Source organism: Varroa destructor, unplaced genomic scaffold (genome assembly GCF_002443255.2).
Source record: "Varroa destructor unplaced genomic scaffold, Vdes_3.0 BEIS01000001.1, whole genome shotgun sequence".
NCBI lineage: Eukaryota > Metazoa > Arthropoda > Arachnida > Mesostigmata > Varroidae > Varroa > Varroa destructor.
The window spans coordinates 47,284,845-47,296,401 of NW_019211454.1; the positions used below are offsets into that span (position 1 = coordinate 47,284,845).

Sequence of the window (11,557 nt, forward strand, 5' to 3'; positions counted from 1 at the left end):
CAAAATATTTTATTATATGCATGCTGCGAAAGTTTAGGTGTTAATAAGAATTATCTGTTTGAGTCGCACACGGCATACCGTCTGTTGCTATATTCGCTTATTCGGAATACGTAAAAATCCAGATATATTATAAACGGGTAGTACTAAAGTTAGTATTTTGAATGAAAACAATCCTTCAAAAACAGAAATCTTTAAAACTTATTTCTCGAACCTAATAAATCTCATGCAGTTTGCCACCCGTGATCAAATATCAATTAGTAAATCACTGAAGACATTATCTTACTCATGTGTACGTACTTATACATGGAACGGGGGTCATTTAAACATTTTGGTGAGTCATTTCGAAAAAAAGAAAAGATATTTTAGCCATGTGAAATTCTTTATGGTCACTATAATTAAATACAATTCATATTTATCTCAGTTTTTTTCAGTAATCATTATCATAATATTCCTCTTAAGTGGCAAATAATTTCATAGTAATAATCGTGCGTCAAGTGATGTCGATAGGTGTACATTCATTGAAGTGCCGCTTAAATTTAGTATATACAAGCGGAATTAAATCTTAGGTTAACAGCAGACCGAGAACCCAAAAAATGCAAACATTCAAAACGGCTATTGAGTCTCGATGAGACTAACCGTGGGAGATTATCTAGATGACACAATTTACAACTGATACTCTCATATCCGTATTAAAGATCCAAGTGTTTTTTTTTTGTTTCGGTTCGACTTATGTAAATCGTTTTCAGAAGCCACACAAGAGCCCGTGATCACGTAGTCTACCAATTTTCAACAAAAGCGAACGTTTTCAATTCTGTTAACGCTACGTCCAGCACGATGAGAATGGATGATACCTCATCTTTGCTTAAATTACAAAGATAAACCAGTACTTTTTCTATGATGAGTCTGTTAGTGAGAGTTCTAAACAGAACTGATTCTCTACTAGCAGAAAACATAGTCCGCCAAAACAAGCCATAGCAACAAATAGCCCGCCAAAGTTTGCCCCAATTTAAATACTTCTTTTTATTTATTTTTTTTTTTTATATAAAATAGGTATCTAGCGAAACTGTTCCCGGTTTACGTATCAATATGTATCAACGAAACCAAAATTGTACTTGATGCAATTTTCTGATGTTAGTCTTTGTTAGGTAATGTTATTGTTTCAGTCGATCATTGCACGGGACAGTGGACTACTTTTCATAAAGAAGTTGCTTTAATCTCATCTCCGACGCATTTGGCAGAGTATGAACTGCCTTACTCCTGAGTTATCAGTAATCACAGTCTGTAATATTATTTAGATAAATTTAGATTTGAGCCACTGGTTAAGTCGTTTGCGAGCGTTAGGTACCATAACATATCTATAACAACAATATATAACATATAATACAATACGTAATATATCACATATACAACATATGTGATAGATTAATGGGGTAATGCATTTGCCTTGTGGACACGTTGTGGCATTGGTTCGAACCCGGGACAGACATACTTCGTTCCGTACTGGGAGCCAGCCGTCTGATGGAACGCGAAAGGGCGATACCGGACACGAAACTCGATAAATAATAACTCATAGACTTCAAAACGGGTTTATATAATGAACAATATGCCACTGCCACTAGCACGATTACGCCAGCTATGAGACCACTGCAGTTAAAAGCATCTGTTTGGCTTCAAACTGAGGCTCCATTGATCCTCACACAGGTACCGTGCTATCAGGTATTCTTTTAGATAGGTTAATTCTACAGTACTGTTTGTACTTTCTGATAGCATCCACGATACGAACTATGCTTAGTTTCACTTGGCACCAATTGCACCAAACATATGATATACTGGTATCATACGATCGCATTCTAGTTTGATGGCCGATGAATATTTGAACATGGCCGTCACTATTACGTCCCTTATGATGTTCTCTTTCGTGGAATAATGGCAGGTCTACCGCCACGATAGCGACAATTCAGTCGGTGGTTGAACTTCGATCGGCGGTGCTGGTGCCGAGCAAATGGTTGGAGCTTAACACTTCTATCATCCGCGGTGAGCTAAAGGGAGATCGTACCGTTGGTTGATGGATCAACAAACAAAATATACAATGAACTTAAAAACGTATTTCTTTTAATTATGTTATTCTTCTTTCTCCTGGCGCTATCTGCATGATACATACATTTTTATAGAATTGAATATGGCATTGACATTCGTGTCGTTCAGCTGAAAAAAGATACAACCGAAAGTACTAAGGCTCGTAGTCCCATCCATACAAACCATGATCTCGTTAGTTTCACTTTTTTTTTTTAATTTTATTATCGATTACTAAGAAGCTTAAGCCAATATGAAGCGTCTTACGATGCAGATGTACCGATGGATCTCTTGCATCTTATCATGGTCCGTCTACTCTATAGAGGAACACAGCATCTGGTTAGCAGCATTAAATGCCAGTTACACTATTGTGGCCGGTTCACGGGTTTAGATATGGCAACATCTATCGTTCGTTCACAAACCCACAGTCAGCCCAACAACTTAGTTACTGTTACGATCGCTTGTCCTCTTGGTTCATCCAACGATTTCTCAGTCGACTAGTAGAGAAAACGGAGCCATCAGCGACAAGGGGCATTAAGCACTCAAGAACGAAAGACAGTGATTGCGTCGGCCTTCGTTAACTAGAATTGACAATGGTGTAGCCACAATACAATGATCAGCCTTGTTTGTTTGGTTAAAATATGCGAAATTGCTTAATGTGTGTATATCGAGTACCGAAGCAATAATGTTTTTAAAAAATTTCACAAAACGCGCATCACTAGCCATTTGAAACTAACCATGAGACAATTTAGTTGTAGTTTCAGTTGAGTTGCCTCGTCTAATTCTTGGAACGAAGTATTAGGACTAGTACTCTCTGAATATCTGGGGGATGTCAACGTCTGAATTCCACTTGACGAAATAAGTTCTACGACGCCCATTAGTTACCTATTGAAACAAGCCATAGCAATTAGACAATTTGCCTTTTTAATAACACAAGCGAGCTGTCATAGCCACCCGATAGGTATCTCTCGCAATCTATGGTTTACCCCTGAAATAGAGTTTTTCACCTCACCAAGGTTTTATGCAACAAATTATATATAACCTATGTACAGAACCAGAAGGTCCTATTGGATGATCGATCGTTTTTTGTGTAGCTTACTTGCTGCTCACCCTCACTAGTCGATCTCTATACAAGCAAACCAGAAAAAGCAGGCTGTTCGATATGCATCATTCGCTATTTTGTCTCATCTGATGTGACTCTAACCAACTTTCGTTTACAAAGAGTTAGCAAGATTCTCGTGCCGTAGTTTCTTTCTTTTCTCTTTTTTCTTTCCGAGAATATCTGTGGTAATAACTATAATGGCAAGGCTCAATTTATCGGGCATTATTGAACAACTCACCCTTTAACAATTATTACATGTACACCTACCGATGACAATAATTCATAAATATGATTTTTCTTAATTTGTCATAACTAAACGTGTATGTGGGTGACACAATTTGTATTAAATATTGAACAAATACTTGGAGAGATCTGGCACGAGCAATTTTATTGTTTACAATGGCTTTCCGGGTGTTAAATTTTTGAATAAACTATGGGTTTCGTATTGCAAATGTTTTTTTTCTTTTCACATAGCCAAGCTTTGTCACCATAATGGATAGCCATAATCTTTGTAGCCGTTTTTAAGATCGTCGATTCAAACACACGGAATATATACCATGAATACCAAGTGACTGTTGCCAACACACTTTTGTGGTGTGTGTGTGAAGAGCACGACACATCACTAACATCTGCCTGTTCATAGGCATACTCGTTTCTACTTATACACACCTGATTCGATTTCCAAGGATCCTCCTCGTTCTTGTTCCAATTCAACGTTGGAGCAAGTTTGCCTCAGACAACTGATTGAAAAAAAATTAATTTTGTGTATACGTAATATTGATACGAAGTGCATGGCTGAAAGCCTCACTCTACCAACCGAATATATCTTATTAGTAGTGAGTTTTCATAATCATCAACCTTCAAGCTCCTAAAAAATACTATGCTTTCAACAAATTAGCCCGTGAAAACTAAATTATTGCTAATCTTCAATATTCCGTGTAGTCGAGAATCTCTTTTATATCTGCATATATATATATATATATGAAAAATTACCGTTTTTGAATATAGTCAACGCGGCAGTTTTTAAAAGGACATTCTTATTTATTTGTTGACACTATCAAATTAAATAAAAGCTGTAAATTACAAGCTTTTTGCAGATAGTTTACTTAAAAAATAGTGGATGAAGGTGTTTGTTTCGCCACGGGTTCGGTACATATCCAGCGTTGCAACATGCGTCACATAATATGGAGGTACCTCTATCAGTATGTATTAACAAATACACCAATTACTGTGCTATGCGAAATGTACGCTATGTTAGTTTTTTTCACTCGCCCGCAGAGGACAGAAACGGTCTGAATACAAATTCATCGCGTGAACATAGGTAACTGTCGGAAGGCGCATCTTCTCGACTACAGGCTGTATTTGCCTGTTAGGGCTACGTTGTAACTTGGTGTATATCTAAAGATAAATCGTGGGACAACTTGGCTAGAAGACAGTAAGAGAAGTGCTATTGAAGTGGGGCCTGTCGTGATCTACGGTGGTTATGTGGAATTTTGAGGGGAGTGGCGCTAGTGAATGCCGCTTATTTTTGCTGCGAATTGTATTCACGCTGGAGCCACTACTGTGTATACAGCTTATCAGAGACTCTTCTTCCATATCATTCTTGCGGGAATATTCCTTCCCCAGGTCTATTCGCCTCCCCCCGCCCCCGTCCCGCCCTTTCTCGGCTTTGGCTTGGACGTTAACGTATACGCTCGCTGTGGGGTTCGCGAGCGAATGGGAGGCCCCCGGCGTACCTCTAACTTGTGCGACAGCGTTCGACGGCTCGATAGGACGCACGCGTATCATATATTGCTAACTAACAACACCAACGGAGTTTATCGTAGCCAGGCTTAAATTTATGCGGACATGTATATATGTCTTGGTAGACGCGGTCACTATTGTCGCTTTCGTTCCTCGTTTCATACTGACGGAAAATCGGATTCAAAAACACTTTTTGAAAAACGCACATTTTGCGCTGTATAGCTGCAAAAAACGTTAAAGACATATTGCAAAGGTATCCCATAATTTTGCTTGTTACACACATATTACTTAAGATTAAATTTAGGATGATACGCGCAAAGTTAGCAGCGAACCTATTTGCCAAACACGCTGTTCAGCTTTTAAAATTTATATGATAGAGCTAGCCCTTGAAGGAATCGCAAGAAGCTTAAACAGCCAGCGTCACCCATTGGGGTCGGATGTGGTCGGTGTTTCTGAAACGACGCCATGTCTATTGTTGCTACGGGCAGCGCAAATTGCGTACGGATTGTGTCAAGGGATGGGCATGTGGTATGAGAGATACTTGCACTAGGCTACGGGGGTGTTTCGTCATCAAAGGGGCGACCCCATCCGAAATCACTACTGTTTGTCTCTAAAAATGCTTTCGTGTGGTCACTGAGCGGATGAAGTAAAGCGGGCGCGAACTGTAGCGCCGTTTAGGTACGCGGCAAGCTTTTGGATTTTAGCGGAATGCCAGCCATATTGATGCCCGCAGATCATCGTGCCGCAACGAGAATCGGAACAAACCCGTAGCTGTCTCTACACATCGAATGAGAAGTGATTGTTCTAAAGATATAACCAGCATAGGGCCGCCGAGAGACGTTTTGGAAGGTTTTTGGAAATACCGAGCGTGCAATAAGTAAGAAAAGAGCTTGCAAATAACATTCAACTGATAGAAAATTTCCATTGATGCTGCTTAGAAACAAACTTTAAGAGATTTCCTTTATTCACGCGTTCTGTAAACGTTCGTTTTGTGGATAAACTTATGAAATATAGTGACCGTCTACGTGAGTTGGCCATTAAGCTGGTTTCCATTCGGTTCGTAGCTGAATAACATGTAACAGACGGCAAAGAGCTACAGATGTAGATAGAAAACGAAGCATTTTTGGACGTTTTTTTTGTCTTTTAAGACTGCACCTAAAGAAAATCACGTGTTTCGACGAAATTCTTTGCGTGTGTTTTTGACCGTCATATCCGTTCTAGGTAGCCATTATTCATCGCGATTACGTGTTTAGTTTAAGAATTACCCCACTTATTCTCAAAAGGTTCTTTTTTTAGTCTGCAAATAACTTTTTAATAGTAATCGTGTCTTAAGTGACATTGTTAAGTGTAAACTCGTCTCAGTGTTGCCCACATAAGCCGTATACAACAAATGTCCGTAGGATTGTTTTGGGCCCAATGCTCTTAAATGTGCAGGGTTGAAAAGGTCTAAAAAGGCGCAGAATCTTAAAAGGACTGTTGGAATTTTATTTGAATGCCGTAATTAGCAGTGATGTTCTGCCCTTTAGACTGACCATTAATTTATATATAATACATGTATCAATATGTTCTTCGGCTGTTTCGATGTGTTCTTATAAGCCAAACTCTGTTGAGTATCTCTCAATCGGCCTGCTGGAAATTTTCGCCTTTTTAGAAAGCTACTAGCTAACAGAACCTAGCCATCGGGTCCCTCAAGTTCATATAAGCAAAATATCCAATGATACAAATTATGCGAAGATAAACAAAAGAGGGACTATACTGCTAAGTTCCGGCACGTTTTTTGCAACACGCATTTAACTAAAAGCAACTGACAGCGTAAGGGTCGTTTATTAAGTTACTTAGGTTTGAGGCCCAGCGCATCTTTATAAACGCGTAGCCTAGTAAGTGGAACAACGTTATTTTAGAAGAACGTTTGAAGTTTCTTTGTGTTGCTAGTAGGTTGGGAATATTTATCTCTTAACTTTTTAATCCACCGCCAGCTTTATCTACGGTGGTGAACAGAAATGCTATGAGTGTTCAACGTTGCTGTGGAACTCATGTTCTGTTAAGCTTTTGATTGACACAATGCTTCACAGACTCATAGACCCATTGAGGATGCGGGCGAGTTCGCTCTGTTGCCATGTATAAAAGAGCGCCTGCTTTTGAAGTGAGGAAAACTATGAATGAAATATAAATAATCACAGTAGTTTATATCATATCGTTTAGTGCATCGTTTTCTCATATTTATCGTGGATATTGAAGTGCATAATCAAGGAAAACTCTATTTACTTTTTGGCGAAAAAATAGTTCTAGGTGCTAGTTCTCGATTGTTTTTTTACAGGTACCAAGCTCGAAAAGCTCTTTTGCTTATTTGAAATCTTGAAATAGGTCAAAAATAAACGAATTTGTCTAGATTCGATAAGTAAAAATATAAGCCTAAGCAATTCAGATAGTGCTTAAGGCTTTTGTTTTGACTGAAAGTTTCGTAGGCACAAAAAACGTGCACTGAGTACCTTCAATCAATAAACCAAAAATGTATAGAATTACTTTTATAGAAACTATGAGCTTTTACAGCGTGCAATCTGAACTTGAATCCAACTGGATAATTCTTTCATCTAGCTCTAACTCATACGAAAAGTCATTTTGGGTCTGTTGCACATACAAGAATAGGGGACTACCAAGGCTGTACCTCGTTGCAGCTCGGTTACACTGCTGCAAACAAGAATTTTCAAGGTTCATGTAAGGCCACATGAATAGGTCTACCCCAAGACACCGAAATTGTTGGCAAATGACGCATGACTTTTGCGTTTTTGTGACCAACTTACCTATACCTCGTTGTTAATTTAGAAGTTTTGTAAAACATTCAGTCCATTACAGCTCTAATTCAATCCGTAGAAAATACAAGATAAAAAAGCTTCAAATTTAATTACACAGTGGTCAGAAATTGTAAAAAATGTTAGTCTTCGTTCTTATATTACTAGAAAGCTGGTAAACAGCCCTTCGCCGCAGTCTCGACGTAGAGATGATGGCTGTAGGACGCGCTGCTTCTGCTGATTTGTGAACACTTACTTTCGGCTGGTAAGAACGTTTAGAATGATTCAGGCAAATCCGATTTATGATCCTGATGTTCGGTTGTCTCCGTCTTATAGTGTGCACATTGTTAATTGCAAATTCTGTATCCAGAAGAAATCCTAGCGTATTCTGCACGATGTCCTCTGTGACGACTAAACACAAGATGAGCTAGAAGAACGGTTACAATGTCTGCATCTCGGAGCGGAAGGCATCAAGTGGAAACAAATTGCATCGTTTACGCCTTTTCATAGCTTTAGCTTTCTGAGTTGGGCCGGATGACCCCGGCATGTCTCCCATAACCTAATTGAGACAATGAAAATAGCGTCATCTATTCATGACTGTTCAATTTGTTTGCTGTAAAAAGAGCATTGTTTACATTTTAAGTTGTACGCTTTAATCAGTGTACCAGATAGCAATTCGATATAAAGACTTCAGATAACTGATGTTGAATGTTGTCAGTTTAAGGAAGGTATTCATTATGGGGGTATGGTGAATGTCCAACAATATCTCTGCTTGTAGATGTTTCAGTTTCTCATCGTAGAGCAGAAATATACTAATTTTCGATTTTCCGGTAGCTGTTCCCACCGATTCACAACAAAGCGTTTATGTCGTGGATACGCTACTTCCGTTTGTCGGAGCGCATTGCTATAAAGGAAAATATTGTGATTGATCGGGTTGAATATTGAAAAGAAATTCGTCGAAGGAATTAGTGTGCGATTTTTGGTGGAGACCATTGGTTTGTCCTTAGCATGGTACTAACTTTTTGCTTGGTGTTTACAAACTTTGGGTCGATACAATCATGAGATGGGAGGCATTCAAAGGATGATGTGTGATCTGTGCTTGAGAACGAGAATGACCATTTTGAAACCACCTGTCAGTGTTAATCTATTTTTCGCATTCACTTTTACATGTTTAAACTGTATTTACTAGGGTAGTATGTGAATTTTTTCGCAGATATGCTGCAAAAGCATATTGCAACGCATAATTTCATGGAGATTTCAAGATGGACATGTTTTTGTTATATTGTAATTGTTGATCACCACCTGCTCCATCTCGCTATGTTCCTGAGAACGAACCATCCCGAACGAAATGGCGACTTCCTCTGCGAGTGTAACGCCCTCTAACTGCTGCTTTAATGATTGATCTACCATCTATGAGTTCACTGGCGAGAGCTGAACGGAGGTACATACAAAGGTGGGTACGAAGAGCCGCTGGATAAATCCGGTGAGGCCCTAGTGGCCCATTGGACTTGGCCAACACACCCCACCCATCCTACTACCCAGCTTACCTTTCTATCAAAAGCCTCCTCTCTTTGACCGTCTACTGCAGCCGCTCTCTCTCGTCTGGTGGGGCCCTGTGGGGTCGACGCACCTTGGCTCAGCTGGTCTATCTACAATATCCAGGCCCGTTTCTTGCTGCAAAAAACGACGCATGCGCATTAAACGCTAAGGGCCTAGGTGACAGTATTTATGGCTGATGTAACGGAGTCACGCGCGGTCACCGTCCTGCCAACCGCGGGGTGGGGTACGTAGCCTCTACTACGTTCATTGAGAAAGTCTAGCAAAGCTGCTGACGTCATGACCACAGTTGTAGGCGCTGGTTCCTGTGAAGGAAGAGAGCCTTACTTGCCAGCTAACTGGCACAGCACGAAAGCTGAAATATGCGATGCGCCCACACGATCTACTCGTATCGCTGATAGGTCGTTGAAAAACGAAAATTAGAAGCATACGTCGCACGATACATGTAGAGAACATGCGTAGCTAAATGAACCATCATCACATCATGTTTCGTAGTAAATTCATCATTTCGTTCAAAATTCCAAGGAACAACATATCCAATTTAGTTATTAAGACAGTTTTCAGTTGCAGTTATGCTATAAAAATGCTTTCGTTCTAATGCGTTTTGCCCACTCTAGCATGAAGACCGACAAATATGTTGACTTCACCGTGTCAGTACTTTGGGTCGCCTTCGCAAACCTGCTCCACCTGGTGTTGGAACGTCGTTCTCTGTCAGGAAACTGCGAATTATAGATTTAGTGACGTTGCTAGACGGCAAGTAGACTCGCAAAACAAAAAATAGATCCAGCAACGCGCACTTAATTAGACTCACATATACAGGGACTCATGCACACGCAGGGCTCGTAGTTGCGGAGCTTTGAGGCGCATGCCCAGACGGGCTCATCTCTCCCTCCGACCTAGAATGGGGTCTTAGCCAGTGCAACCCAGGCCTACTGGGCTCGTTGGACTGCCCTGAGAAGGGAAGCAGGACTGCCCTGAGATAGCCACTTACAAGTAAATTCCGAAGTCTTAATAAGCATGCTGGTTTGAGGCTTTGAAAAACAAAATGTGGCCTCCTTAGAACATTTAACTAACTATTACGACGTGCGTGTAATAATGGCTTATTAATTAGGTGCACACGTCATTCACTTCAAACCTGTATTTGATGATTTTTCGGTTTGCCCTATGACGATGGTCAATATTGAATATGTTTTGATTTTAACTATTGCAGTCGACGCAGTTATTGATGTCAACGACGCCGGTTGCAAATGCCACGGAGACGAGCTACAAAATGTAATTTTAACATGGCCTGTTTGTTTGATAAAATATAAAAGACCACTTTACTCACTTTGCTTGTATTGAGATGACACAACTATTTCAACTTTGGTGTCACCGCCACTAACTTCGTTACACGATTCACTTAAACGACAAAATTTGGAAAACATGGAGCAGTGACACATATCGACGAAAACCGATATGAATGTTATGGAAAACGACACGAAAGGGTCGAGCAGGTGAAGTGTCAAAGCAAACAACGTCAAAGTTAAAGGAACCCCATTAACTCTTGTCAAACAACTCGCCTTCAATTCGATTCATCTCGAAAATGAAGGGGAAAATGAAATTATAATTAGAATTTGGATGAATCTACATGGTTTGCGTATTACTGTATCATTCGGGAGTCCATTTAGATGGCAGTTGCAATTTATTGAGCCTCAATAATGCGTAACTACACCCCAAGTCTAGCTTTGAATCTTTATTGGTTGAAGATTCAAATGACGATGAATGACGGAGAAGATTGCGCTTCCACCACTCTTAACTGACATAAAGATATTTTTCGTGATGCCTTTTTCACTCTATGTACTTTACTATATCGTATCTATTTAATGAACGGTATCGCTGATAAGTATGTCAGCTATGCTACCAACCTTCGAATCCTGATAACTTCTATTGGTTCTCCTCAGTTGTTGGATCCCTGTCGGGTTGTGTGTATCGCCTCTGCTTTCTTAGCAAACAACTTCTAGACGCTGGAAGCTTTGGCGCGCGTTTGACGCAAAGAACGAACTCGCAGTCGCTGATCTCGACCGACAGACTTGTAGGCATGGCTGAGTGTGACACTGTGCTTCTCCTCGTCAAGGAGTGCTTCTCCGACGCATTTTGCCGCCGCTTGTTGCTCGGGTTAGATAGCCGGCTGGGACAAAATATTCAACGGGTCGCTAGCAGCTCCCTTTCAACGAGACAGATCTGGCCCCTTAGTCGCTCCGGCGCACACTGAGCCACAAGGGGGCCCACAGCTCACGAGACGATCGCCTATTTT

At 40.3% G+C, this 11,557-nt stretch overlaps 1 protein-coding gene across 6 annotated transcripts in view; it reads right to left on the reverse strand.

Annotated features, from left to right (window-relative positions):
• The window catches only part of LOC111246944 (uncharacterized), an 85,179-nt gene that overhangs the window by 24,783 nt on the left and 48,839 nt on the right, over positions 1 to 11,557 (reverse strand). For 2 of the 6 annotated variants that reach the window (XM_086977659.1, XM_086977656.1), the window contains exon 1: positions 637 to 1,253. The exons of 3 other annotated variants lie outside the window; for them this stretch is intronic. The gene's annotated coding sequence lies outside the window, so the exon portion shown is untranslated. Of the gene's footprint in view, positions 1 to 636; positions 1,254 to 1,489; positions 1,629 to 11,557 lie in introns of those variants that run through there. One more of the 6 variants, XM_086977658.1, reaches the window with a different exon arrangement.